This window comes from Mustela lutreola, chromosome 8 (assembly GCF_030435805.1).
Source record: "Mustela lutreola isolate mMusLut2 chromosome 8, mMusLut2.pri, whole genome shotgun sequence".
Classification (NCBI taxonomy): domain Eukaryota; kingdom Metazoa; phylum Chordata; class Mammalia; order Carnivora; family Mustelidae; genus Mustela; species Mustela lutreola.
The window spans coordinates 137381861-137407934 of NC_081297.1; the positions used below are offsets into that span (position 1 = coordinate 137381861).

General features: G+C 44.2%; 1 protein-coding gene and 1 long non-coding RNA gene across 5 annotated transcripts in view; one reads left to right on the plus strand and one right to left on the minus strand.

Annotated features, from left to right (window-relative positions):
- LOC131839392 (uncharacterized) overlaps positions 1-21391 on the plus strand; it is a 34531-nt gene extending 13140 nt beyond the window's left edge. Inside the window, exons 3-6 of one of the 4 annotated variants that reach the window (XR_009356940.1) lie at positions 6222-6314; positions 11906-12029; positions 12110-12880; positions 20975-21391. This is a non-coding gene — a long non-coding RNA (uncharacterized LOC131839392). Of the gene's footprint in view, positions 1-6221; positions 6315-11905; positions 12030-12109; positions 12881-13362; positions 14735-20974 lie in introns of those variants that run through there. The other 3 variants (XR_009356942.1, XR_009356943.1, XR_009356941.1) reach the window with 3 other exon arrangements.
- Positions 1-26074, minus strand: part of SYN3 (synapsin III) — a 455052-nt gene that overhangs the window by 115164 nt on the left and 313814 nt on the right. The gene's annotated exons all lie outside the window — the stretch shown is intronic.

The following is a 26074-nucleotide window of genomic DNA, read 5'->3' on the forward strand; positions in this document are numbered from 1 at the left end:
GTGGCTCAGTGGGTTAAGTCTCTGCCTTCGGCTCAGGTTGTGATCTCAGGGTCCTGGAATTGAGTCCCACAATGGGCACTCTGCTCGGCGGGGAGCCTGCTTCCCCCCTCTCTGCCTGCTTGTGATCTCTCTCTCTCTCTCTGTCAAACAAACAACTAACTAACTAACTAAATAAATAAATAAAATCTTTAAAAAATACATTTAAGTTAAAATGGACCAAATTTAAAGAATAGTTAGTGATTCTATGAATTAAAATTATGGATAGTTCATGAATATGGTAAAAATTGTACAGTTTGTGACTGATGATTGAAGTCTGGGACACTCAGTTTTGTCTCCAGTCAGAACTCTGCCCTCAAGGGCATAATGGGAACCACACAGCATTGGTGCAATACATATGCACTTGAGACTTGACTTTGAGGCTATGACCTTCGGAAGGTTGATTAACTTCTCAAAGCTTTGGTTTCTTTAGCTATAAAATGAGAATGGGGCAACTGGGTGATGGGCACTAAGGAGCACACTTGATGGAATGAACATTGGGTGTTAAATGTAACTGATGAATTACTAAGGTCTACCTCTGAAACTAGTAATACACCATGTGTTAATTAATTGATTTTAAACAAATAAGAAAAGAAAAGAACAAAAGATGAGAAGATACTACTTCATGGGGTTGTTGTAAGGATTAAATGACATAATGCACATAGAGTAGAAACTGAATACAGAGATTGCTGCACAGTAAATACCAAGGTGAACAATTACAGTTGTTGTTGTTAGAAAAGTACCCTTGGAATACTGAGGTATTACTGGTTGCTTATTTGATGAGCTTGGGAATTTTATATTCTTTCTTCACAGTGCGTGTTTTTTTAAAATCTTTTTTTTTTTTTAATTTAAGTGTAGTTGACATACAATGTTATATTAGTTTCGGGTGTGCAACCAGATGATTCAACAATTCTGTATGTTGCACAAGAGCTACCACAATAAGTGTAGTCACCACATAGCATTACTACAGTCCTATTGACTGTCCTGCCCATGCTGCACTTTTTAGCTCCATGACTTACTTACTTTATAACTACATGTCTGTACCGCTTAGTCCCCTTCACCTATTTCACATTCTCACAGTGAGTTTGGATGAGGACTGAAGTGAAACCAAGAGACCTTGGGTGTGGGGGAAGAGTTGGAAGTAAGGAAACAAGTATGTCCTGACCGTATACTGTCAGTGCATGACTCATTGTTACTAATTCTTCCCCCTCTCTGTATCCCACTTCTTGCCAGGTGCCTTGGAGTTTCCTCCAAGGAGGAATATACATCCCTGCTCTTAATTGCGGATATCACCATGTGACTTGCTTTGGCCAACAGAATACTAGCAGGCAGGAGGCAAACAGTGGGGTAGCATGTGCTTGGACAAGGCCCTCCTGAGGATTTCCTGGCCAGCTGGCTAGTCCATGCAGAGCCAAGCCCTGCAAGGCCCAGTCTGCATCAGCTAATTCCCTCACAATGGCTGTTTTTCCAGCCACTGAGCTTTGGGGTACCCTTTAATGCACGATAATTGTGTTGATAGTTGTTGATGACCCCTACTATGCACCTGCTCAGGCGCTTTTACTTAGCTTTTGAATTTGGTCCTCAAACATCCCTGTTTACTAAGACTTGGAGAAACCTAAGGAAATGGACGTGGAGAAAGCTCTTCCAGTCCATGGTCATGCAGGGGAAAGAACAGAGCTTGGAGGTGACCAAGAGTCCCAGAACATGATCTTTCCACTACATCATGGAAGAATGGGGTGGTAGGAGGCAGAACACCATATGACTGGTTTCACAGCTGGGCCTAAGGCTGGTCCTGTCTATAGTCATCCCTGAGACCACATTGGCCAACATCATAAATCTAGGACTATGACATCACAGGATGACTCAGACAGGAGGGGGCAGGACAGGGAAGCCCTGGCAAAGGGCTGGGTGGTTATAAAACCTCAGTCTAAATAGGGACAGGGTGGTAACATTAGTAGACAGGGCTGGGTCACAGAGTCGGATGGTTTGGGTCAAATGATGACTGAAATTTATTTTGGAAAATATTTTCCCAAGTGTCTCACTGAGCCTTGTGGGAATGAGAAATTGATGGGGGAAAACCAAGAGGGAAAGCTGACAAGGTTGAGAAAGCATGACCAGCAGGGGTTCATTTCATAAAATTCAGGGCATCAGATGTTCTTGCTCATCCTTTAGAACACTTCCTCCATTCTCCTGCCATGAGATCTGTCCCTGTCATAAGCAGACTCAATCCCAAATCCCTCTTTTAATCCTTCAGTGATAAGTAACAGCCAACATTTACTGAGTGAGTACTAAGTGCCAGACACTGTTCTTAGCACTTTACACCTTTGTTTACCCTTCCAATCTCTGCCACAACTCTAATAGGAATAGGGAATATTCCTATTAATCAATTTTACAAATTTTTACAAAAAAAAAAAAAAGGAATAGGCACAGGGCAGTGAAGTGAAAAACCCAAGCTCATACAGCTATTAAGAGACTGAGATTTGAACACTAGAGAGTATGGTCTGAATTACTCTGCTGATGTTTACTGCACAGTGTTGTAATGATCCCATTCTATTATTAAATGAAATAATGCCCATTAGGCACTTAGCTCATTGCCTAACATTAGGTAGAGTGCCCCAAATATTATTATTAATACCAAGTCCTACTATATTGGTATGAATCTATTTATTAACTTCTAACAGCTGCTTCCACAATTCTCTTTAGGGAGGGAAGATTTTGTGGGGAAAATAGTTTGGTGAGTGGTTGGGATGGAAGGCAAACTTCCTTAAGGGTCTGGCATAAGCTAGAGCCAAGGCCTCATGGGTGTCAGGGAATGCCCTGCACAGGAAAATGAGATTTTGGAGATTGGGTGAACTGGGAGAGTATTGAGGATGAAGATGAGAGGGCAAGGAAGACTCTGTGTCATGAGATGAGACCCCTTCCTTGGACCTGATTATGGTCAACAGTGCATTTACTAAATACACCATTCCTAGTGGGAGAGGTGGTTGTTTGTGGTGGGAATGGGAGAAGCAGCTGTACTTGATGTTATGGTTGATATGCTGTGGGATGATGGCCTGGGGGATAACGGTGCCCTAAAGACTGTGTGTACTGGAGAGAATGAGCCCACCAGGGACAAGCAAAAATCCAAGGGAGGCCAAGGAATTTCCCTTAGATGCTGAAGGATCAGGAGATCTCCATCTGACATCTGGTTAAGGTTGTTATTACCAATGCCATTATTAACATTCCTTTCTCTACAGAATGCATGCTTCTGGAAGGCACTGCTCATTCATCTTGGCTTCCCAGGGTCAGCTCAGTGTTTGGAACTGAGCAGGCCTTTGACACATGGTTCTTGAGTGAATCAATGAAAAGACTTTGAACTAAGTTCAACAATGCCTGTTCAGATGTATGCCAACTCAGCCATTCTGTGTGTATGTGTGTGTGTGCATGTGTGTGTGTGTGTTTAAGTAGGATCTATGCCTAATGTAGGGCTTGAACTCAGGACCCCAAGATCAAGAGTCACATACTCTACTGGCTGGGCCAGCCATGTGCCCCATCAACTCAGCCATTCTTAACATCTGTTCACAAAGAGGTGCTCTGAATATCATAGTTTGTTCCTATCTGAAATCACGGACCTGCTTGCCATGTATCTGATCTGCTCCATGATTTCCTAATTGCTACTGATGCCACACCCAACTGTATCTCTGGATTCATTCCTTGGACTTGAATTTGAGTATGGTGTTTTATAGGCCTTGTGGCTGCCATTTCCTCCTCCTACCATGGGTTGACATTAGAACAGTGGTTCTCACCTAGAGCCAAGTTTCCCCTTCAGCAGACATTTAGTAATATCCAGATATATTTTTAGTGGTCACAACTAGAGAGATTGATATTGGCATTTAATGGGTAGAGGCCAGGGATGTTTCTAAACATTCTACAATGTTCCCTGTCTTGGTCAGCTGGAGCTGCTATAACAAAATAACATAGACTGGGTGGTTTAAGTGACAGACAATTATTTCTCACAGTTATGCAGTCTGGAAGTCCAAGATCAAGGTGTTGGCAGATTCAGTTCCTGGTGAGAGCCTTCTTCCCTGGTTTGTAGATAGCTACCTTCTTTCTGTGTACTCATGCGGTCTTTTCTAGGCGTGTGAATGTGAACAGAAAGAGAAATCCCTCTTTCCTCTTATAAAGGGCACTAATCCCATCTCAAAGGTCCTAGCCCCCTCACCTAACTAAACCTAATTCTCTCATAAAGCCCAAATGCCATGTCCAAATACCATCACATTGGAGGTCAGGGTTTCAACATAAGAATTTTGCGGAGACACAAATGTTGAGTCCATAACATGCCCACAACCAGGAGTTACTTAGTCTATAATATTAATGGTGCTGAGGTTGAGAGACCCTGCATTAGAGTATTACGGTTAAGAGTCTACACCTATTGGAATGTAGAAGAACTGGTTTGGGTCCAACCTCTGCCAGTTACTTGAAGACAGAGATGAAAATGGTATCTACCTTGAGGGTCAAGAGGATCAAATTGGGTCTGACCAAGAGCTAGCTTCTGCTCTTTTCTTCCTGAAGTTCCCACCCCAACACACACATTTAAAGTAGCAATGACAGCCAGATTTCTCCATGGCCCAGGGACAGACCTCAAGTGGGTCGAGGTGGGTTCAAGTGCCTCCCAGTCCATGTGTTACTAATTCAGAGGCCAAGCCTGGAGAAGCTAGTGCTTTGTCCCAGAAACCATGATGTGCTTCTGTCCTTCTGTGCATCCAGGTCTGGGGAGTGAGCACCTTTGCTGGAAGTAAATAATTGTTTATCTTTCATTGTCTTATACCTAGGGAGTTAGTTTTGGGGCATAACGTAATTATGAATGTTAACAGATACATGCAACTAGGCAAATGAGATTTATATAAAAATCTGGTTTTACTAGAGGAAACCCTTTTTTGGGTGGGGGTGGGGGGGACAGATAGCTCTTTCTAAGAGCAGTAGCTCAGTCTCAGAATTTATGCTATAAGGATGCACTGCACACTGACAGACTGTCAGAGCAGGAAGCAATGTCAGAGACCATCCCGTCAAACCCCCTCACTTTATATTTGAGGAACTGAGACCCAAAAGAGGACAGAAATTTCCTCAGGATCACATTCTAGTTACAAAGAAGTCACAACAGAGGGCTCCTCACACTCTGTCCAGGCAGATGCTACCCCACCATGCTACCTCTTGCTAAAGGGAGCCCATCTCCGATTAGATGTCAAGGAAGAAATGATTTCCTCTTAAGTTTGAAGCTCAAGCTTCATATTAAACAAGAATTTGATTTTCAGAGTCATCTCCTGCAATGGGGCTTTATTTGAATTTCTCTTTTCTTCTCTTGGCCTGGAGGCGGCATTGAGGCAATTCCCTCTGTGGGTGCCTCGCTCCATACGTAAACACATGTCTACCATATATACACAGGCACACACATTTGTCATTCCTTCCCAGAATGACTTAATGATTTCCATGTAACCAATATGTTGCAGCTGTTGGCTTCCTTCAGGCTGAAGCACTCAGAAAATCATCAGTTATCAAGTTGCCTTCCCGCCACTGCTTTTTCCCAGCCCCGTACATTTTCTCCCTCTTTCCTTTGAAAAACAAGGCAAGACAAAAAAAAAAAAAAAAAAAAAAAAAAAAAAGGAAGAAAAAGAAGGTAAGAAAACAAGTTGAAACAAAAATACTGGGACCCTACTTCGAACCAAATCCTGGCCCGGGGTCTGCAGGTACTGGGCTGACACTATGTTTTAGTGGGAGGTCTCCCAGTAGGAGACAATTTTAGTTCGCTCCTCCATGGCAGACAACTTCCAATCAGGAGATGCAGAGGAGGGGGAAAGGCTGGGGGTCAGGAGGAGAGAAGCGTGTTTCGGAGAAGACAGTGTATTGAGTGGATCTGGTCAGGAAGCCTAAGTGCATATTCTTACTCTGCCATTTGCCAGCTTTGTGACCTTGAGAAAATTGCTCAACGTCCCTGAGGCTCAATTTCTTTAATCTGCAAATACCACCTGAAGATTAGAGTGAATGTTCAGGAAATGCATCCATCTCCACCTGCCAGCTTCTTTTCCCACCCTTGCTCTCTGGCCCATGGAATGTAAGAGAGAGGTATTTTCTGTGAACAAGTAACACTGACCTTTATTACCTGCCTGGCTTCACCCACGACTTCTTCCAAAAACTGTTTACCTGGACAGAGGCAGCTCCTGGGACCCATGTGTGGGACTACAGTGCCCAGATGTCTCCTGTTGGCCCCATGCCTTAGAGAAGAGACTGGTCACAGCCAATAGGTAAGTCCCTTAGGAGCAGTCTGGACTGGCCAGACTGCTTAAAGTTTATTGTCTGTTTCATATCCTTCATGTACCTTACCATTCTACTCCCCTTCATCCTAACTTTTTTTGTCTGAACTCTACTCCCAGCCTCAACTCCATCCTGCTCATTCTGCTACCTTTTCACCTTCTCAGAGCCTGGTTCCAGTCTTACCTGATTTTAAAAATGAATCTGTCCTTGGTGACCTCCTCAAGCGACCCCTGATCAAGTCCCTTGACTGCATATTCAATGCCTCCTGTGGTCTGGCCCCAGCCTTATCTTCCCCTGGTCCCCTTCATGTTCTCCCTTCATATGCCATCCAAACAGGACAACTTGCCTCATGACTTCCTGTCTTTTTTTTTAGATTTTATTTATTTATTTGACACAGAGAGAGAGATCACAATTAGGCAGAGAGGCAGGCAGAGAGCAAGGGGGCAGTAGGCTCCCTGCTGGGCAGAGAGCCAGATGTGGGGCTCGATCCCAGGACCCTGAGATCATGACCTGAGCCGAAGGCAGAGGCTTAACCTACTGAGCCACCCAGGTGCCCCATGACTTCCTGTCTTTGAGCCTTTGCCCTGCTGTGTCACTCTTGGAATGGTCTCTCTCTCTCTCGCGGCCGAAGGTCAATATCCAGCTTAAAGCCTGCACTCCCAAGATGCCACGCCTGGCCCTCTCCTACCTGTTCAGCTTTTTGCTTCTCTGTGCTGGGGTTGGGGTCCATGCCTTGGAATGTCTCAGCACCCGTCCCTTATCTCTTGGCGTTGACCACTTTCTACTTCATATTGTAGTTAGTTGTATATAAGTTGTTATTTAAGCAGAACCATAAGGGCAAATGCCCGTGGGAGGAAGACATGATATAGGGAAGTCCAGAGAGGAGGGAAAATAAAGCCAGCTTTCACCTCAAGGGTCTATGGGAGGAGGACAGGGAGAGAGAGAAAAGCAGAGGGAGGGGCTGGTGAGAAGCGGGGTGCCTGCAACTCCTGAGTTAAAGTGCCATTTCTGAGGACCTCTCTGGTTTGAGGAGAAAGCTGATGAGGAAGGTGAGGGGGAGAGGGGACTTCTGCCTGATTCTCGTTTGGACTTCTGGGAAGAGACCTCCTCACAGGCATCCTCCCTGCCCCCGCTTCCCTGTGCTCTATCAGCCTCAGCCCAGAGAGCCTGATTCTGCACTCTGGAGACGCCTTCTGTTTTCCTGTGACACGGAAAGGAAGCAGAGGCCTCCATAAGTGCCTGAGGGGCAGTCGGAAGTTAGTGGAGAGGTGGCTGGGGCTCTTGTTAAGGAAGGTTGTTGCCGCCAGGCCCAGGTGACCCTTCTGTCAGGGGCCACTCACATTCAGTTAGAGACTGGTCTGACCCAGGCAGACCTCAGTGAGGTTGGCAGTGCCAGTGAGAGAGGCAGGCATGAATACATGACAATGTAGGATGGGTTGTAAGACTCTTTCTCAGTTCCTCCTAGATACCTGTTTTAATTCTTTCTTTAGGGTCTCAGGAACAAACAAACAAAATCCACCTAACCAGAACACAAATGATTTTGTATTAGAAATCCACATGCTTTACAGCTCCAGCCAAAAAATAACATCACACAATAGACTAATAGTAATATTAAATATAGAGTAAACTGCATATTCAATAATAGGCCCTATATTGGAGGAGAGTTTCTAACAACTCTCTCATAGGACATCTCATTTTTAAGTTCATTACTAAATTTTAGAATCCACTAGCAGTCATCTTTGATCCCAGGCAACATGATTCCATGTGGAATTAGGAAGGAAGTGTCACAGAGTCCTCAGCATTTAGCCCCATGTCTGCCGAGCACAAGGGAGGGTCGGGGAACGAAGGACATGTGCAAAGGTGAGATAATTAACTTCCAGCAGGGGCTATGAGAGGCAGCAGAAGGGGGTATTGAGCTGGACCTTGAAGAATGAGCTGTGGTCTATCTGAGAGAGAAGGTAGGGGTGGGCATGCCAGGTATAGGGAACAGCATGTGCAAAGAGATGGAAGCATGAGGAAGCATAGTGGATTTAGTGGTAACACTTGGTGATATTTGGGAGGATAGATTCAACTGTTAATGACAGTTATTTTATAACAAGCGCTCATAGATTACATGTTTTACATTTACCCATTCTATTCTGATGATGACCCTATGAGGTAGATACTATCATTCCCACTCAATGAGGAAGCTGGGGCACAGAGGGCTAATAACGCTCAGGTCATGTAGCTAGGAAGTGACTGAATCAGGAATCAAAGCTAAGTAGCATGTCGCACTAGGTTAACCATCTCTCCATATTATCTCATTTAATCCTTCCCAGAGTGATGCCCTGAGGTATAGATACTGACAGTATAGAGGCACAGAGATGTTTGCTAATATGCCCAAGACCACACCTCTGGGAAGTAGAGGAAAAGAGATTCCAACTCAGGCAGAATCTGGAGCCCACTTATAACCTTGTATCTGTTGACCTCCAGGCCACTGACTGAACTAATGAAATTGCCGGCTTATAGATAGCTGATTTCCCCTTGAGAGGTTGGGCTACATGAGGGCAGGGACCATGCATAATTAGCATCTGGCATGCTGTCCAGCACATGAGTGCCCCATCTGTAGAGTATTTGTATTTTAAACCATTAAGAGGCAGCACAGTGAACTCCTTAGAGCCCAAACTCCAAAGCCAGCCTCTCCGGGCTCACATCCCAGCTCAGCCACTTCTAGCGGTGTAATCTTAGGCCAGTTTCTTCACTCTCTGTACCTGTGTCTTTATTACGAAAATGATGATGATAATAGCACTAGCTTTATCAGGTTGTTGTACTGAGTCAGCGCACAGAAAGCATCTAGGTGAAATTCTCATGTGTAATGCATTCTTTGTAAGTTTTTGCTAGCATTCTTGGTGCCACCCAGTTGCCCAGTGTCTGTTTTAGGGAACAGGGAGACATCATCTTATAACTCAAATGATAGATTAGTAGCTCTCTCCAGCAAGTCTGGAGCTAAAGTTGGGTCTAAAGAAAAGGGAAGAAATACAGCGGTTTTGGGTGTTTGTGAACAGTTGACAAAGATGATATCTGACCCAAAACTGCCTTCAGAATGCTTATCCCTGGGCTCTGGACGCCCCTTCGCCGTATATTGCATGCATCTCTCTTACTGTGCCATGTGTTATAGGAAGGCATGGTTTAGGGAAATGATGCAGGTTTTAAATTTTACCTCTGCCAGTGAGTAGTGGTGTCACTTCAGGTAAATTCCCTAATCTCAGCTGTGTCTGCAATGAAGTGGGGATTATGTAAAAAAAACCTACCCCGAGGGGTGCAGATTCAGGGGAGTGACCTAAGTATCTGACATGGCGCTGGCATTGAGCAGACCAACACACGTTTGCCACCCCTTCCTTCCTTCCAGCCCATTGTTTGCCTCTTCTTCATTGCTGAAATCTCCCACAATGCCTTGCAGAGAGTAAGTGCTTCACACAACGCTTGATGAGTGCCTGAAGGAAGGGTTGTTAAAGGCCCTGAGATGGCTTTGAAGATGTTAAAACAAACTATGGGGGAGGAGGGAGGAACAAGGGAGAATGAGTGGGGGGCCACGAGGGGACCTTTCCGTTTTATGGTAAACACAGTAAAATTTACTTTTAGAAGTTAAGGCAGAGCCTTACTGGGGAGATGAGGGCAGCCAAGGTGGCTCCCAGAGTCTGGGGGGGCGGGGAGGAACTGGAAGAAGGAGGTGGATGAGAAGCTGTCTTCCTGTGCTAACAGCCAGTCCCAGCCTTCCCTGGATGGGTAGGCCAGGAGCTGCCAGTGCCTGGGAAGCAAGCGTGGGTGACCTGGGCTGCAGATGGAGCTAGTGTGTATGAGAGGGAGAGGACACTGCTAAAGGCTGGGTCTTGGGTCACTATAGCAAGGGACAGGCTGATCCAGCCCTAGTAGGTCAGAAGCAGGGTGGCTGACATTCCTTCTCAAATTATAAAAATACACATCTCTCATGCTTGTCAAGGGCTTTGTAATTTGCACATTCTGTAGGATGACAATGGAGTTACCCATCTGATCCATGAGGCATCATGATCCATAGATGCCATTACCTCATGTGACTGATGGGGAGTTTCAGGGTGTCAGTGGGATTTCTGATGAACCTGCAGTAGGTTGTATACAAAGATGAGGGTGCAATTAATTTCCTCTGTGGTTAAAAAGGGCACATTAAGCTAGTTCTTGAAGGATGAGCTGTTGTCCATCAGAAGGAGAAGGCAGGGCAGGATTTTTCTGGCATAGGGAATAGAATTTGCAAAGGGATGGAAGCATGAGGAAGCATGGTAGACTTAGTGATAGTAATAGTAACTATCCCTAACATATTTTGACAACATACATGTGCTAGGCACTGTTTAGAAGCTTCACATTTGGTTAAATCAATTCTCACAATGGCATGGTCTGGTAGATGCACTTGGATCTCCATTTCACCGATGATGAATTGGAGGCATGGAGAGGTAAGTGATTTCCTTAAGGTCCCAGTGGTAACAAGTGGTGAGTTCCTAGGCCTGGAACCTACTCAAGACAGGCAAGCAGGGTGATCAAGGTGTGAAGGGATAGGTGATAAGGGATGAAACATATGGTTAAAGAGGTGTAATGGGCCAGATGAAAAAGGAAGCCAAAGGTATTTGGATTCTATCCTGTTGGCAATGGAGGGCCATGGGTAGTCTAAGCAGGTGATTGTTAGAAAAATCAGTGTGGCACAGGGCAGAGGGTGAACTGGAGAGAATGAGGTCATTATGGATGTACTGGGGGGACAGCCAGACCCTTTGTTCTTATATGTGGGCCAGGCTTCTTCTTCATCTGGATATCCAATGCCCACTCTGAAGCTCAAGTCCATGCACCAACAAGACATGGGCTATATCATGAGCTCTCCTGGGAGACAAGGGTCCCATGTGGACCCTATGATATAGCTGTGGCACTTTCTGCATCACATTCTCTGTGTCCAGTGACTGCATTTCAGCTATTTCTATATTTCTTGGATTGCCAGACATCCTTTACCTCTATATTCAGCACACTAGCTAGATTCCTTATTTCCCCAGGAGTACAGGCCAGTATTAGAGTCCTTATGAAGACACTTCAGAAATTCTCACTGGAAAGCTCTTCCACCAAGAATAACTATAGACAAGTGTCTGCTCTAGACAGATATGCTGCTTTGCTTTGTTCTTCACGTAAGCATGGGCTGACCTGGCCAGGCACCCATAGTGGCAAGTCAGGTGACAAGTGATACCCACTAGTCCCAGCTCTGAAACTAGATGTGTGACCTTGGGCAAATCATTGTACCTTTCTGTGCTGTAACCAAGAAAGAGGAGGTTCTACTAGACGATAAAGGCAATGTCTCTATTCTCCTCCAGCAAACAACATTTGTTGTTTCTAGAACTTTACTTTTAAGTGTCTGATTTCACTGATTCATGTAACATGTTTTTGTAACTCCAGGCACTGTGCTAGGTGCTAGGAACACAGTGGTACAAGGCAGAGAGAGCCCTAGCTATTATTCTGGCTCATTGTTTACAGTGACTGATTCCATCTAACATCCATGAGCTGAGCACTTATTACTTTCCTGATCTTTTGGTAGAAGTTGTGGCAGACACAGAGAAGATGAAGACATGGTGCATGCTCTAAAGAAGCTTTTTGTCCAAAGCTACCACCGTAAGGGGAGACCAGCCAGCTACATGTGGACAGAGCCAACTTCTTAAAAGGTATTGTTTTTACCCTTCACCTGTAAGTACAATCAGATAAGTAGCCATGCCAGACCGTTTCTTTGGGGCATTCCTTCCAGGTCAACCCATCTCTGATAAGGTCCCCAGGAGCATAGAGTTGTAAAATAAACATGGCTCAGCGTGCCCACAAGATGGCGGCATTCTAGTATTTTCCCAAACAGCCAAGGTCATTGGGAAACCGTGCCCTCTGTTGGTGTGGAGGAGACCCTTCATCTCCTACAAGGGCTGAGAGGAGGTCTCATCACCAGTGTTCAGTGAACATACTGATCTTCTGGAAAAACCTGGGGGAATGGGGAGCAATGGTGGCCAGACAAAGGAAAAAGGTACTAAATGTCACTTACTCAATCAAACAAATCTTTCTGGATGCCTTCCCTGAGCTTCCCCATCCCTAAGTTGTGTTTGATGGTCTCCTCTGTGCTCCTCCACCAGAGCACCTACCATATTGAAATTACATTGTTCATTTATTAGTCTTCCTCTTCGATCCAGCTAGGACCATGTTCATTTCCTCTCAGAACCCCTGATGTCTATGCAAAATCTAGCTCGAATGAGCACAAAGCTCTTTGTTGAATGAATGAAGTTTATCCTAAGAAAGAACTTAAAATAGACTCTCGCTTGAATACCATCACCCAGGTTAAGGGCATCTTGGGCCATTAATATCCTTGTCCTCAAAAATGGAAGTTGGAAAGATGGGAGATCAAGAGATGCACTCCAAAACACACTAATGTGAGTTGTTGGAGGAATGGCCAGGATCACCTTTACATCTACCTCTGCTCAAGAGATCAGCTTGTCCACCTAGCCAGAGAATCAAGGTCAAGAAGATGGAAAACTTGGTGAGTCTGGTGCCCACTGGAGAAAACTGCGGCCTTTAATCTGGGTTTTTACTTCACTTCCATCTCTAACCAGGGAGGGAGGCATGAGTTTTAGCACTGACATAGGGTCCATTAGCTGGAACAAGCGAGTTCAACCTGCTCCTTTGCCACCTTCCATTGAGGCCCCCTGTCCTGGCGTCTGGCACCTCCACCTCTGCTGCTGGAGCTCCAGTAAAGAGGAAAGCAGTCAGAGGCACTCTGAAGGGCCCAACCTCCTTGCATTCCAGCCCTGGCCAAAACCAGCTCGGGGAACAAGTGGAGAGCCCCTCTTGGAGGAAGTGATTCAGAAACCGCGATGGCCTGGCGGCCCGCCGTGACTCACAGCACATCAATGGGGGAATTGTCTGTGGAGGCTGAGAATACCAAAGCTCTTTTCTTTCCTTCCTTTCTCTTTTTTTTCCTTTTCTTTTTTGCCCTCCCTTGGCGGCACTGCGGAACACCAGGGCTGCCCAGAAACATGTGTTTCTCATCATTGGCTCCAACAGCCGCCTTGGAGGACCGGGGAGCAAACAAGATCGAGAGGGAACAAGCCCCATGGGGCAGCTGTAGCAGTTAAAGGGGGCCCTTCTCTTTCCCTGTGCCTGAGTCCTATTTCACCTTCCTCATCAACACTGACATCCCCAAAGAGCATCTGGAATGGAGGAGAAAAGAATTTTGGATCCGGGAGAAAACTTAGGAGTATGTCTCTTCCAGTACCTTTGTCTACAGATGAGGAAGCTGATGCCCCAAGAAGGGAAGTAAGTTGCTTGCCAAATACCCTTACAGCCAAGTTACAGCTGACGTCTTGATGCAGTGACTGCATTTTCCTGTACCTCAATTCAGGAAATGTGGTTGACAAAGGATGAATTTTTTTTTTTTTTTCATGAATAGCAAAAACTGAGAAGTTGCACTAAGTCTCATTATAAATCTATCAATTGTCCTTTTCCCCTTATCTACCAGTCTCAGGAAACTGGTCTGCACAAGGTCACTTGTGAGGTCATTTGCAAAACCTACAGGCCGTTTTGCAGTCTTCATCTGACTGGCTATCTCGGTAGCATGTGGGTTTTCATGCTCACTTTTGCCTCCCTACCTCTCTAGTTTCTCCTTATCGGCATCCTTTGCTCTCCACCTGGCTCGCAAATGTCCAAGCTGCAGAGAGTTCTGTCCTAAGCCCACATCCATGTTCATGGTTTCAGTGCCTAAAAATTAGCTGATGACTCCCCGATCTTCACTACAGTTGTTCATCTTTTTTGGGCTACAAACATGTATGTATAGCTGCCTTCTCAGCATCTTCTCTGGATGCCCCAAACTGAACTCACCCTTTTCCTCCAAACCTCTCTGATTGCTTTGACTCAATTGCCAAACAATGATGGGCAGAGGATGGCTAATATTTCAAAGCATGTGCTTTGGGATCTCATAGACCTGGGCTCGACTCCCAGATATGCCACTTAACTAGCTATGGGGCCTTGACTAAGTTACTTAACCTTCCAGTTTCACCATCTGTAAAATGGGGATAATAGAAATACCTCCTTCATAAGACTGTCGTTAAAAGGAAATGGGCTGGGCTCCCTGGGTGGCTCAGTGGATTAAGCCTCTGCCTTCTGTTCAGGTCATGATCCCAGGGTTCTGGGATCGAGCCCCAGTCAGGCTCTCTGCTCAGCAGGGAGCCTGCTTCCTCCCTCCCCTCTCTGCCTGCCTCTCTGTCTACTTATGATCTCTCTCTCTGTGTCAAATAAATAAATAAAATCTTAAAAAAAAAAAGAGGAAATGGGTTAATTCAATAACAACAACACAATACCTGGCACATAGTAAATGCTCAATACATGTGAGCTATTATTTTTATTATGCATCTCAGTACCTTCCCCATTTGAGCCACACTGAATTCTTACCGTTACTTAAATACAAAAGGCTTTTATTACTTCAGGCCATTCTCATTTAGGATGCTATTCATACTTTTCTCTGAGGTAAACTCCTACTCACCCATCAGACTGAGTCCAACTGTCATTGCCCTTATAAGAAACGAGCAGCTCATTCTTTTGTTCTTATAGAGCACTTTGTTCCACTGCCATAGCATTTATTTTACAGAGTTCTAAGTCCTAAGAAAGCTCACTCTCAGGCCTCATCTCGCACTGCCTCTCCCATCACACTCAGCTCAACAGTATACAAGTGCCCAAGAGAGCCACACTGTTGCATATCTTGGGGCCTTCCTATCGGCTGCTTGCTTTGCTTGGAAAGCCCTTCCATTCAGGAGACATTCTCCTCTAGAGATACTTCTTCCGAGCAACTGTCCTGGAAGCCTGAGGTTGGGTTAGCTGTCCTTTCTTTGTGTCTCCATAGGGCCTACTCACAGTTGTGTTACAGTGAGTAACACAACTCACTGGACTCCATTTTCAGTGCTGAATTATTTGCCTTCTCCATTGGACTTTACTGTGTCTTCCTCATGACAAATACTCATTGAACATGTGATATGTCCCAGGAGCTGTGCTTGGTCCCACACGGCATGAATGGATGAATGCATTTTCTATTTAAATGTCTATTCTCCCTTCAAACTGTGAGCTTCTGAAGATGGTGAATGGACAAAATGAGAGGAGATGGGAACTGTCAAGGAAAAAACCCACTCACGGCCATGGGCTAGGTATTAGAGAATGACTTGTTCTTACAGTAATACTCATCCCACAAACATCTGATACATACCTAGTATGCATCATGACCTGTACTAGAACTGATCCAAATGCCTTACAGTCTGAAGGCAAAAGACAGCCAAGGCAATGCAAGCTTTATGGGCAGTGTGATCTGTGCCATAATGGTGTTTGCAGAGGGAGACTTACAGTAGGGTGAGCTTCCTGGATGTGTGTCCTGGGCAGGTGCACAGAGCCCCATGCTCAGAAGGGCTCCATGCTTGGTTTAAGTCTCTACTGTGTCCACTCCGAAGTTCTTAATAATCTCACCTTTGAGTTTGTGTAGAGTAGGTGGTGACAATGGAGCATATACACGAGCAAAGGGGCCTGTGTGCATGCACATGTCCACTGCTGTTCCTTGCCATCTCCTTCACAGACAGCCTCCTGATGCCACATGAGAACAGAATCCCAGTGGACCTGTGATACATGGGAGTTCAGTGAGACTCAAAGTGAGTGCAAGCTATGTGTGTGATATCTACAGCTGAATAAGTAGGGAGTGCTGACAGCCCTGAGAGGCCATGCTTGCTGTGTGAACTGGCACTTGCTTCCAATGCAGAAAGAAGACAATTGGTGTTCTAAGAAAAACAACCAAGAAATCCTCCCATAGTCTTTCCTACTGGCCCGCAACTTCTGCTGAAAATGATAACACAGAAGGAAAGGAAAAGATAAGGAAATCCAGAGTTCCTTTTTCTAGTCCTTCCTTACTCATCAGTCAGCCAAAAGTAGAGACTGCTCATAGAATGCATGCATACTGAGAAGTGGAATAAAACAGTGGAGCTAGCTTTTTGTTGCATTTCCACTATTCATCCACGTATACACATACATGTGTGTAAGCTATGAAATATGAATTGTGTCATTTCATTGATTCTACATATGAGCTAAATGCTCTTGTATTTACATATAAAGTTGGCATTGCACAATCTAAAAACAAGTGGTTAATATTCATGTTAATAATTTAAAAATTAACATCTGTAGTTAGAATGATACTGAATAGCAGATTTTAAAAAACCTATGACAAGTTAGGGAGGCCATGGAAGAAAGGAAAATTTTTATGTTTTAGTACCTTCAATGGTATAGTTTTCCTGCATTTTGAACAAGTGACCCTGCAAATTATGTGGCCAGCCTGGACTGAGAGAGAGGAAAGTGTCTTTGAATTATAGCTTTGAGTAGTGCATATGAGGAGCACCTCAGTGGTCCCCTGGTCAGGCCTCCTCTGCTCATCACCCACCATACTGCATTTGAAGAAGCTGAGAGGTAGAGGTGGTCTCAAGGTCATCCAAGATGCAAATGGTAAGCCAGGACTAGAACTCAGGTCACTTGACCCCATTCTTAAGTCTAGTGTCCTGCACATGATATGTGCTTTTCCTTCTGTCAGGAATCCTACCTTAGGACTTGGAAATAAGATATTCCTATGGAAGTGAAACCATCTATGCAGTACATGGGGGCTGATATGCAAAGTACTATTGGTTTCTATCCATGGCCAGGAAGGCTTGACCAACACTTGGTTAAAAGTAATACATTGTGTTCCAGGGAAAATCAAGTGGACAGTGTTTTTGTCCTCATCTTTCTTGACTTAGCAGCAATAGTCAACCCAACACTTGATTTGCTTGGCCTCCCACATTCCACCTTCCTTAGGCTCTACTTTCCTGACTTTGTAACATTAAAGTGTCTTGGGGTCAGTTCTCTGACCTCTTCTCTTTTTCTGTCCATGCTCATTCCTTAAGTGATCTCATCTAGTCTAATGGGTCTTAAAACAACCTACATGCTAATGACTCATCTATTTATATTTCTAGCCCTGACCTCTCCCTGAATTCCTTCTAACATATCTGATGGCCTATTGGACATCTCTACTTCAGTGTTTAATAGGAATCACACATTTGAGATCCAAAATTCTGCCCTGAAAGTGCTCCCCACCTTAGTTAATGGCAGCTTAATCACACTAGTTGCTCAGGTCAAAACCTTGCGGTTGTCCTGATTCCTTATCTTTCACATTTCATGTCTAACCTAAAAGGTCTCCCTTCAAAATATACCCAGAATCTGACCATTTTCTACTACCCCACTGCCTTGCTTTGGTCCAAGCCACCATCATCACTCACCTGGATTATTCCCACAACTTCTGGACTGGTCTCCCCATTTTTGGCCCTCATTTCTCTTTTAGCTGGAATGATCTCTGTTTAAACCATGTGTCAGACCATGTCACCCCTCTGCTCAAAGCCTCCCAATCATTTCTCAGTTAACTCTGAAAAGCAGCCCAACCCTTATCATGGCTGCAGAGCCTGCCAGCATCCAGTCCTGGGGCCTCTAAGAACTTAGCCCTCAGTTGCCCGCCCCCCCCCTCCCCATTTGCTGGCTCTGCTCCAGTCATGTGCCCTCCTTGCTCTTTACCAGCATCTCTCCCACCTTTGGGCCCTTCTCCTTCTGTTCCCTCTGTGGAATGCTCCTTCTCCAGAAATCTGCAAAGCTCATTCCCTCACTCCCTACAGGTCATTACTAAATGTCACCTTCTCGTGAGGGCTTTCCTGATCACCTATGGAAGACTGTAACCTGCTCCTTCCCCAGGCACATTATCTGTTCCTTTTTTTCTCTGATCTTAATTTCCTATCATACTTATCACCATTTATTATATCATGTAGCTGGCTTTGTGTTCTGTTGATTGTCTGTTTTCTCCCATTAGAATGTAATTGCTTGGGTGCTTGGGTGGCTCAGTTGGTTAAGGGTCTGCCTTTAGCTCACGTTATGATCCCTAGGTCCTGGGGTAGAGCCTTGCATTGGGTTCCCTGCTCAGTGGGGTGTCTTCTTGTCCCTCTCCTTCTGCTCTGCCCCACATTGTGCTCTCTCTTTAAAAAAAAAAAAAAAGAATGTATCTGCTTATCTGTATATTTTTGTGCATTTTACTCAAGTGTCTGAGCCTGTCATGAGAGCTAAGGTATAGACCACCTACAGCCAATGATTTGCCCAGATATAATGGACTCCTCAGCCATGCTCCATGAGCCTCTTTGACTTCATATTCCAGCTTCTGCCTGAAATGTGCTTTGCCATGGGTTGAAAAGTCAGGCCATCTTTCAAGGCTTGGTTTAACAGTCATATCCTCTTAGAAGCTTCCCGTGACCTTCACCTTCCTTCACCTTAATTGACCTACTCTCTTCCAGAAAACTAAATAAAATAAAATAAAATAAAATAAAAACAAGTTAGAGCCTTTATATGACTGCTCATGGGGAAGAAAGTGAATACACACTGGAAGACTGGAATACAAATATATATGCTCATAGGGAAGAAAATGAATACACACTGGAATACAAATATAAATATATAGAATATTTATCATATATATATAAATATATATATATATAATATGTATATTCTATATATATAGAAGGCAGCTGGTCATTTAGCAAATTAAAATGTGCACACACTTTGACCCAACAATGAACTTTAAGGAACTTACTCTACAAAAATCCTGAGCAAGTATACAAAGATATGTGTGCCAAGACTTTGTACACTTTGTAGCACTGCCAGCAGGGGCTGGTTTAATAAACTTTAGTTCTATAGAATACTCCATGCTGATGGAAAATATGTCAAGATATTTGTTAGGTGAAAACTGCCAAATAGTATGCAAGATGTTATCTCATTTATATTAAAGAAAGAATGATGGAAGAAAGAAGAGAAGGGAGGGTGCATGACAGGAGAAAGGAAAGAAGGGAGGGCCTAAGGAGGGAAGGAAGGAAGGAAGAAAGGAAAGAAGAAAGGAAGGAAGGAAGGGAAGGCAAAATGAAGAAATGAAGTAGTTGTATATTGTATGAATTTGGTTCTAAAGTATGAGAATAAGACCAAGATGATGCATGTGGTAAAAATTATTCCCTCCCTCTTTCCTTCTTTCCCTTCTGTGGCTTTTGGTGTTGCTGGAAGCTGCTGGTATTTCAAGGAGGCAGCAAGACCCTTGCAGAACTGATATAAAGGGACTCCCTGGGCATGGAATTAAGACCATCCCAACACAATGCACGGCTCACAAAAACGCTCTAGGTGATCTATTTAGGAGGAGGGCAAGGATGAGGAAAAGGTAATAGGGTGTTTGCTTCCCATGACCCCTCTATCTTCCAGGATCTTGCTCTCTGCTCCATAGAAGGCCTCAATGCTCAGATGCTGCTGCCAATTGCCCCCACTGAATCCAGAGTGGGTCCAAGCTTGTGGTGCCTATGTCTCTAGGAGCCACATAACTGCAAGGACTCACTCTTGTGTTTCCCACACTCTTAGCACAGTCCTGACATCTAGGAGGCACTGGATGAAATAGCTGGCACTTAAAAAAAAAAAAAAAAGATTTTATTTACTTATTTAACAGAGAGAGAGTGAGAGCGCACAAGCAGGGGGAGTGGCTGGCAGAGGGAGAGGGAGAAGCAGGCTCCCTGCTGAGCAGGGAGCCTGATATGGGGCTCCATTCCAGGACTGTGGGATCATGACCTGAGCCAAGGGCAGACGCTTAACTGACTGAGCCACCCAGGTGCCCCTAGCTGGTATTTACTGAGCTCTTACTATTACATGCCTGACTTAGGTTAACTGTTATAATTTCTCAAAAGTCCTATGAGGCAAGTACAGAAATCTCTATTTTTCAGATAAGGATACCAAGTCATTGAAAGGTTAAATAATTTCCTCAAGCTTGTAGATCTGGGACTTGAAACCAAGCAGTTAGACTCTAGGGCTAGTCCTTTTAACTACCATCCTACCTCCAAAAACTATGTGTTGAATAAATAAACATGATGAGTGGATCAGATCTGCCCTTATAAAGGTCCTGTTAGAAGATATTTCTCTAATAAAATGGGGGGTTGGAGTAGCATGTGTAGGAACTGAGTCATTCACACTTTCTAGCTTGTCATCTCTTGTGAGCCAGCAGGCTGGCTAGGGTTAGGGCCAAAATTCTTTGGGAAAGAGACAAAGTGAACCATAGGTTCTGTTCCAGAATTCTCTAACAGACCCATTTAGCCCCAACCTCCAAATGAGGTTCATTCATTCCAAACCACTAGTTTGGGGTCATAAACATTAAATGCAAAGAAGACAGTGGGGAAAGGAGAACAGGTTCTGAGAAAACCACCCTTTCCACTTGCAACAGTTCGAGTAATCAACTAGAAAAATGGCAGAACTATTAAAAGTAAAAATGATAACAATATGGTGGGTATAATGTTTTCTAATATCCAGTCTCCTCTTCTTCTATTGTTAAATACTATTAATTTATAGCTATATATATATTGCTTCCCAGACTCAAGGATGTATTTCCCAGGCTCCTTTCAAATCAGATGTGGTCAGATGACTATATTCTGGCAAGTGAGATTTAAGTGGAAGTGTCATATGACAGCTTCTGAGAAACTTCCTTAAGGGGAGATGACACAAATATTTTTTCCCTCTTCAGCTTTTTCTCCTTCCTGCTGGCTGAAATGCAGATGTGATGGCAGTAACAGAAGCAGCCATCTTGGGCCATAATACATCAATATCAACAATTCACAGATAAAGAAACTAAGAAGGGAGTGAAGGCAATAAGCCAGAAGGAAATGAGTCCTCAGGTTTTCATGGAGCAAAGCCATCAAGATGTGGATTACCTACTTTTGGACTTGAATGCACAAGAAAATTAAGCCTTCGTCATATTTTAAGGCATAATGTTTTGGCTCTCTGTTACTCCTACCAATTAATAGACATCATCATGTTTTCTTTGAAAAAGTCTAAATTGGTAGTCAGAAGACTTGTTTTATTTCTACTTTTGCCTCTATTTTATTATGTGATTCTAAATTATCCTGTTCCTAACCTAGAAGTTAGAACTAAATACAGCCCTTCTACATGTGTTGTCTGTTTTTATAGTAAAATACATTTAATTAAAAGGAGAACAGAGATTTGTGACGTGAATGCCAAAAAGGTCGAAGGGATATGGTTACACTGTTGTCTTTGGCTTTGGGTTACCAGGGGGAGGAGACCTCACCTTAATCAATTAATTTAAGTGCAAAGGAGAGTGTTCTGGTTCACAAAATCCAAGGGAAGTTAAAACACTCAAGTTACAGAATGCCCAGAGATGAAACTGGGTCTTAGAAAAGCTGGAAATTGTGTTTCTCCATGTCTCTTAACCCTACTTCTCTGTATTTCAGATTCCTTTTTTTTTTTTTTTAAGAGTTTATTTATTCATTTGACAGAAAGAAGGCAGGCACAAGCAGGGGAAGCAGCATACAGAGGGAAAAGGAGAAGTAGGTTCCCCGCTGAGCAGGAAGCCCAACACTGGGCTTGATCCCAGGACTCTGGGATCATGACCTAAGACAAAGGCAGATGACCAATCATCTGAGCCACTAGGAGCCTTTGTATCTCATATTCAATCTGTTGCTGTAGACTGACACTTAACACAAGTTTCACAGCATAGAGCAGAAAGTGATGACTCTCTTTCTCTATTCTGTTGTCAGGACTCTCAGGGAAGAACCCTGACTGGCCCATCTTGGTTCAGCTGCTTTCCCTGGAGACCAATCAGTCTTGCCAGAAAGCATGCTGTGCAAGAGAACTGCTCCTGCAGAATGTGTGTGTGTGTGTGTGTGTGTGTGTGTGTGTGTGTGTTGTGTGTACTTCATACAATGTGGAGACTGAATTTTATACAACTGAGTATGTGTTAATTCCATAATGAATGATGAGCTAAATATTTGGAGCAATGAGATATGTAGGGAGTGGGGAGTAGGAGGGCATAAGTGAGTGGGCACACTTTCTAAAAAGATGAACCTGGAAAGCATACCCCCTATATGAACACTATAGATGTTCAAGAATAATGAGAGTAATTCTGGTGGTAATGGAGCAAAGCATGATAGACCAGGTGGAAGCCAGGAGACCTGGTTTCTAGCCCTGAAAACTTAAAACTATTTAGCACATCCCTTTCTTTAGCAGGTCACAGTTTCCACATTTGCAGAGTGATGAGGTTAAATTAGCCTGAATTTGCTCCATTGTTTTTGAAAGGTATATATATATTTTTTTTAATTTACAGAGGTTCTTGGGGTGTTGGTTATGATGCTGGAGATCCTCACTAGGTCTTCTTTCCATGCCCTACAAAAACAAACATCCTCTTACCCATATACATATTGACACATTCACTCACACATACTTACTCTCACACACCTTGCACCCCCACTCCCACACATACATTCAAACACATATGGTGGACCATGAATCATCAGTTTGCTGGACTGGATGATCTTGTGTGTTCCTTACAAGTTCTAAATGTACATGAGTCTTTACAAATTGGGAACTGCCTGAGGCTTTGAGCCTAAAATTCTAGAGAGCAGCAGTTTATACAGAGAAAAGTAATGATGATGAAGGTCCAAACAAATGTCTAGGATTTTCTACTCTCCTTTGCCTTTATTCTCCCATTTGACATAGCCTGTGTCTTCTAGTGGCTGAAGGCAAAGTGCAATCTGTAGACCCTTGAGGAGCTGCACTTATGAAAAAAGGTCTTCATAAACCCTATTATACACAGTATCTTGCCCATCTATGAAGATCTCTACCTCTATCTTTAAATATATGTAGATTAGGGATAAAATTAAGATGTATGGTATTTTTTAGTTTGAGGCTATTTTCTAAATGAACAGTTACCAAAGTAGAGAAACTCTGGTGTGTGGGGTTTGAGAGAAATTTTGGTTGTCTTGGAGAAGGCTGGGAAGAGCCTTTCTCAGAGTTATGTTTTGGGTCAGGAGTCTTCTCCCCTTAAAAGCAGGTACGTTTCCAGTTTGTTGCTTAGGGCAGGAATGGTCCCATCATCCTCACAGGGTCTTCTGATGCCTTCACAGGACATGATTTCCCTCTGCCTGGTAAGAAGACAGATCCTGGCAAGCACAAAGCCATGCTGTCTCGAGCTGGCACCTTCCTGCGTGGGAACTCAAAGCCACTTTCAAGAGCCCTTTTCTTTCTGCAGCTTGTGAGCCAGGGAGGCGGCCAGCTGGGTGGTTCCCACATTGAGAAACTGGGTGGGGCCTGGGGAACCCTTTGGCCTTGGTTGAAGAGCGAGACCAAGGCCCCTCCCTGGGAATTCTATATAATGCAGAAATGGCCAGAGAAAGAGAGCTTTGTGGAGAGGGTCCCCTCCCATCAGGTCAAGACTGGTTGGCCCCTAATACTACTGTGCGCATAGAAAAGTGGCTGGCTGTTTTATCACTTGGCTAGGCTGGGTCCCAGCCCCTTTTGTGGGCCTGTATGGTGTACAAGTAGGAGGTGGAAAATGGACCTCCATGGAGAGTCTGATGTGGATCTCCTATTGGGTGACATAAAAAAACAAAAACAAAAACAAAAACAAAAAAACCACTCCTTTTTCCTCCAGGGAAGTCGAGGAGGTTTAGCAAAACAAACAAAATCTCAAGATTGAGGGTAGGTGGGATGTTCTTTGGCAAAGTGGGAGTCATGTTTCTGAAAGGGGGTCCTCTATGGAGTGCTGAGTGCTGATAAAGGAGAGAGAAGAGAGGAGAGATCTCTATACATAGGACACTGTGTTAGAAAAGGAGAGGAATGAGCCAGGTGGTTTTTCCTTCATCATTGTCCTCTCCTCCTGAAAGGGACCAAGTAGCATGAGTCAAGGACTGCTCACCCAATATGGCCAAACAGGACCCTTACCACCATGGGTTTTGATGCAAAGCAATGGGTGATTTGTCATTGCACATGGATGAAATGACTGAATCTGAATGCCACGTTCCAGACACAATGTAGGAAAGAAAGATTTCCCCTGAATTAAGGAGTTCCCCATCTAGTAGGGAAAGAAGATGAGTCAATAGGCAAATATGATATAGCACCATGATAGAGGGGCACAAGGTGCTGTGCAGATCCTGGCAGGTGAACCTCTTCAGAATTTGGGGAGCCAGGGAAGCTTTCTGGAGGAAGCAATGTTTAAGCTGAGAGTTCAAGGATGAGGTGGGATTAGTCAAATGAACAAGGGGTGAGGGTGTTCTAGAAAGAAGGAATTGCACATGCAAAATCTTGGTGGTGAGAGAAAGAAGTTGAGCTGCTGGAGTTCAATATGGTTGAAGATTTTACTCTGAGTAAGTCGAGGAGAGATGATATGATGCTAGAGAAATGAGCTTGGGCCTAATCAGACAAGATGATGCCAAGGAGTTTGGACAGCATTCTGGGTTATGGAGGAGTCCCTGATGAGTACTGAGCCGAGGTGGCATGATCAGTGGTGAGCTTTGGAAGGATTGCTGTGGCTACCTATGGACATTGGGTTTGAAAAGGAAAAGACCAAAGGCTGGGCACCAGGAACCCAACTCATAGGTGCTTCATATATATTATCTCAACTGTCACAAAAGCTTTAAGGAGTAGATCCTACTATGAATATCCCTTTTGAATTATCCCTTTTGAATGCAATGTCCATAGGCAGCCACAGCGAGCCTGCCACAGCAAGCCTGCCACAGCTCATGTCTGACCATGCCACTTGAGCTCAGGACACATTCCAGGCTTAAATAAACTGTCAGTGGCATGGGATTTGGATGCTGGGAGAGGGGAGAGGCTGGCTCCAGGGATGATGGGGAAGGAGAAAGGGGAGGCAAAAAGGATACCAGCTTTCTGGTTCAGTAGTGATTGAGCTCTCCAAGCTGTGAAATGTAACCTAGAGCTCTGATGAAGTCAGCTCTGCAGCCCATCTGACCCTGAGGAATGGTTCTGCAGCTGGGTTTGGGGTGGGGAGGATGTTCCTGTAAAGAGAGTGGTCCTAAGAGAAAGACTAGACTGTGGTTTGCATATTTATCAACTGTCTTCCCCACCAGAATGTTCTCACTACGACTGCAGACTTTGTTTGTATTGCTCTCTGTTGTGTTCCAGTTGATAGAATAATGCCTGGCACACAGGAGACTCAAAAAAAAATATTTGTTCAATGGAAAAATGATGGAGACTACAGATACAGGGTCAGGGACTTTGCCATTCCAATGAGTGGAATGAAATTACTGGACCCCTTTGAGACGTCACAGCAATGTCATAAAATGATTCTGGTTTTATCATTCTCTTTTATCCAAGGGTGGCTAGGATGGTGGAAATGAGCTGCATGAAGAGAAGGATGGTGGCATTTGTATGAGTATATGAGTAAATGCAGTATGTAACCTAGGTAATCAATAAGTAAATACACAAACAGTGATAGCTGAGTAAGAGTTTCACTCTCATCATCAGCAGCAACACCATCCCCAGCTTGGACAGAGACCTCCCTGGGCGCCAGGAACCCAACTCATAGGTGCTTCATATATATTATCTCAACTGTCACAAAAGCTTTAAGGAGTAGATCCTACTATGAACACAGGTCTCTCTGAATCCTAAGGCTACCTTTCCTCTATTCTGACCTCCCATTTCAGGTAAGAAATTTAAAAAATATGGTTGCACCAAAGACTGTGGGCAGAGGAAAACAAACAAACAAGCAAACAAAACCCTGCAATGTCCCAAGAGAACTCCAGGTTTGCTGGAGTCCAAATGGGCTGGAGAAATCTGCTTAGGGCCTGGCCTAGCTGGGTACTAAGTGGAA